This window comes from Notothenia rossii (genome assembly GCF_949606895.1).
Source record: "Notothenia rossii genome assembly, chromosome: 4".
NCBI lineage: Eukaryota > Metazoa > Chordata > Actinopteri > Perciformes > Nototheniidae > Notothenia > Notothenia rossii.
Window position 1 is genome coordinate 68562822 of NC_136902.1, and position 4595 is coordinate 68567416.

Sequence of the window (4595 nt, forward strand, 5' to 3'; positions counted from 1 at the left end):
TGCTAGTTTTGACACAGAACAGAAGAGGTTGAAAATATATATTTGAACGCTAGCTCCGGTCCTTTCCCTGTGAGGGAAACTGTGGACTCGATGTCCTGACAGGCTGGAGTTTGTGCAACCTGCACAAACACCAGCTCACCATGATTACAAATGGTGAAAGGCAATGTAAAATTACCGAAAAAATACCAGCTCACTAAATCACAACCGCTCAAACCAACTACGAACTACGACCGCGGATTGGGCAGAGAACGAGTCCGAGAAAGTTGCTCCCCCATGTGACGTAATATGACACGTTTGACGTATGACGTTAAAAAAAAAGCAATTTTTAGTAGCAGAGCTCAAAACGGCTCCTTTCCCTCTGAATTCCCGCCCTTATGTCTTGTAAAACATATCGAATCCAGCAATAACTTTTTTTAATTGTAATTTTCAGGTAAGGTTAAGCATAAATGTAGTAAAAAAAAAAACCTGGAAGTTGCTCTTTAAATAAGAAAAAAGCTTCGGGGGCATCTACAGATAAATATTAAGCCTGACAAAGTATTTAAAGTCTAATATATTGCATGGTTTGTTTTGGAACTTGACAATCAACTTTCCTGCAATGTTAACTATGTTGAAGCACTTATTTTAACCAATATTATACATATTTATTATACTCTTATAAGATGTATGTAGGCATAATAAGAAATGTGCAGAATACGACAGTTTAATGGTGGAAGTATACCCACATATTGATAGATGTCTTGTAATGCACTGTTGAGGAACCTGTGACCCAAGTTTTTAAACTTTGTGCACTGCCACTCCAACATCCAATCACAGAGATTGAGGACTAATCACAGGGTTTGTCAAGCAAAGCACATGGTGTAGTCCCAAATGATAGCTGAGGATTCTGGGTAGTGTAATGTCTTCTGCCATCCTAAACTCCGCAAAAATATTTGTTTCTCCGAATCGAAGGGGGGAAATACAAAAGCATTGTACCAGTGGCGAGCCGTGACTTTTATACCTAGGCCCTCTGACCCCCACCCCTTCCCTCAAGTTATTACGTCACAGCGTATACTTCAGCGGAATATCAAAACAATGGCCCGGGGTGCAAAACGCTTCAATGAAAGCGACCCTCTACCACACAAAACAACACCTGTAAATAACCCTATTTGTGTTCTTTGAAATTGAAAAGGATATTGCATTGTGTTTGTTACTTTCGTTGCAGTTGTATGTCTTAAGTGTAATTTGGCATGCTTTTATTTTGAAGGCGAGTTAACGCCGTTGACAGGAAGTTATTGTTGTTATGGAAACAAGAAAAGTTTCACAGCGGGCGGAACTTGTCATAAAGTCCGCGATAATAACACCCACCCAGCGCCGTATAGACTGAGAGTTATGTCATCTCCGTTCACTCCAATGGACCACTTTTTTACAGCAATGGCGGATCGTGGAGCCTCTCAATCGTTCCCCGGAAGTTAGCGCCAAGGCTAGCAGAGCTGTAGAGTTGCAGCATAATAGACCGTTCGTGACGGACTTTTAAAGGTAAGAAGAAGCTTAAAGATTTATATTGCGGATATTATCAGTACATCTGATTCAAATGAACATGTGTATTAAAGGATGTCAGTGGATTATCCCTAAATTAGTAGATTTAGGGAACGTTTACAGATAACAGATTAAGCTAGGATACCATACCATAGTACCATACACTATACCATAGTGGTTGAATACACAGTATTAGAAAACACTTTATACTTACTGGACATGTTATACTCATTATATACTGTATATAAAATATGACCAAGAATGTGAGACAACTTTATAGAAATTCATATCACATCTGTTACTGATGCCATTTGTCATACTTTGTTAAACTCACAAATAATAAAGTTCCATAACTTCAGTTGGGAACAAAGACCACACCTTATCTCCCCAAGGCAATTTCCCATCCAATAGGTGTGCTATATAGGTGTGTATAACCCTTTGTCCTGTCTGTTACTCCCTCTTTCAGCACAAGAACCAGAGGGGGATTCAATGGAGCCTGAATACCTGCACTGAGACCCTCACCCTGCACCCTGAGTCTCAACTCTCAGTGTTTTTCAAGCCTTTCCCTGTTTTTTTGTATTAAACAAAACATTAAGCTTTCCCAATGGTGTGGTTTTCGTTTTGTGAAAAAGTGCAAATGCAGTGTTTGTATACAATAACCTAACCTCACATATTTTTTTGCTGTTGGTCATGAAATTGCTCCTGCTGACTTGTGCCAGCCATTTTTTCCTCCGCTCTGTTGTCAGTGGGGAAGCCGTACATTCGTACTCCTTTCTCAGAGCGATTTGAGCATCCCCAGGCAGCACAGCAAACCATGGTGGCGACTAGGAGGCAGCACAGCAAACCAGGACAACACGGAGGAAAAGGCACAGACAAACTGCATGATATGCTATTCAATGTTTATTGAATTCCATGTATTTGCAATGGATGTTCCTAAAACAACACATTTAACATCATCATCATCATCATGCTGCTGCTGCTGCTGCTGCTGCTGCTAGTCCTTTGATAGTCACCTGTCGGTCTCCTGTCCTTTCTGAAAGCCATAAAGATGACATTAGTCATTTAGATAACTTGTGTCCTCAATTACCATGGGATTACTGAAACTACCATGAATTTAAGAAAATGGTAGAAATTAATCTAATCTGAATTTTGAAGCATTCCTTTAGATCCCCTCCCTCTAAATATATCAATAAACATTAGAAAGTGATGCTCCTGACTACGATACAAGTTTAAGAAGATAATATTGGTTTGAAAGAATTCAAAGCTATAAATAAACAGCAACAGGCTCTTTAACCAAGGCACTGTTAGCCTAACATGTGAACTAGTTGTTCACACTAATCCTAATATTATCACTTAATATTAGCAAATTCTATTTTATTTTTTAAAACATATTGATGTAAATACATACACATATCGATTTGTTGTATAAATATTGCAAATCAAAACCTTTATTCACTAATAATTACCAAAAGTCGAAGTTCTATCTCCTGTTATCAATGCATTCACATTGCCCGCCATGAACTTCCGGGGAACGATTCTCGTCTGCATGAACCACGTGACGATAACCGTTTTTGGACTTCCGCTGTCGTAACTCTTCTATCTATACGGCGCTGCACCCACCCATTTAGAGGGAAGATATGATTGGTCAATTGTACTGTCATTTGACATTACTCTCTCGTTCAGTTACTATAGCTGGGCCCTCTATGAATTCATAGCTGGACCGCCTGGACGTCCAACAGCTCCTCTCTTCACAGTAACTCGCAGAGACGAGCTTCTTTCATGTAACCCTTCGAATTCCAACAGAAACTGAATAGGCAGATTTGAAGGATTTATTTCTTTGGAAATGTTATTTTAAATACAATTAAATCAAGTTATTTTGGTAAAACTAATGAAAAATATAACTAAAAAAATATATTAAAAGAAAATCATTTAAAAAAAAAATGTTTTTAAATATTATTTTTGTATAATATCTTAGGCCCTCACAGAGGGCCTAGAGGGCCCTGACGTCTCGCCACTGCATTGTACATAATTTAAACCAATCAATGTTGTGTAATCAACAAGGATAATCTGGTGCTTTTGAGTTGATGAGTAGTGCAGATATCACTGTAAAATCAATCGACAGTAAGGAGAATACTTACTTCCGGTAAAATCCTCCGCTATCCAATCGGAATGGACACTCACATTTCCTTTAACTGCCGCCGACATGGACCGATGTGGTGCTTCCCTGAGCGTCAAATACCGCCGCCGATGGGAATACATTGCAATCAGTTGAAAGCTCTTTGCGTCCGTTTATGAAGCTGAAGGAGCCTCGGCGCGTCACAACTGCACGCCAAAGGACCCTGTCCAAGCGTCGCTATTGGACTATCAGAGAGTGAGACTGTGTTGGTCAATGAGGCAAAAACCAACCTTTAAGTAGATAATTTATATATTTTTGTTTTAGACTTTTAGTTTTTATGAATCTCGCAATGGCGTATCCTGTCTTCCCAACGTCCACTTTAATTTGGGCGTTTACTCAATTAGGGAGTCTTTTTCATGAATTTGACCAATAATAAAGGTGTATTTGGGAAAAAGTATCCTGCCTAGTGCAGCTCTACAGTTTGAATGTATACACTAGCCTTTAATATTATTTGTTCTGAGCAGAGGACAGTCTCACAGCCTCGGCCTGGTGGCTCCGCTGATGGGAATTGTTTGTGACAAAGGGTCATTGGCTGTGCATGACGACAGACATGCCTGTATGTGCTGATGGGCTGCCTCCTCTGGCACTGTTAGTCTAAATGTAGACTGGCACTGACACTAATGTACACTGATAAAGCTGTGAGAGTCAATAGCCAGAGAAGCGAGGGTTGGGGGAGGGGGGGACAGTGGTTTCTTAATTTAACCCCTTTGTCCCATTTGTCAGGCGCGGGAACTCACATTGTCACAACGGGAGAGCTTTCCTTACAGATGGTGATTCCTAACAGGTGAAGGTTCATTTATTGGCAAGCTAAATTGAGGACTATAGACGTTTTTATTTCAACTGACATAATGATGCTGAGGGAGATTTGACTCTGTGATGCATTTTCTCTCCCAGTGAGAGAAGC

The 4595-nt window shown here is 40.0% G+C and overlaps 1 long non-coding RNA gene across 1 annotated transcript; it reads left to right on the forward strand.

The window, feature by feature from the left end:
• The first annotated feature begins 994 nt into the window (after positions 1-994).
• On the forward strand, positions 995-2115 carry LOC307038007. The gene is made up of 2 exons (XR_013807849.1): positions 995-1515; positions 1982-2115. It is a non-coding gene; the product is annotated as an uncharacterized lncRNA (long non-coding RNA).
• Positions 2116-4595: the final 2480 nt, after the last annotated feature.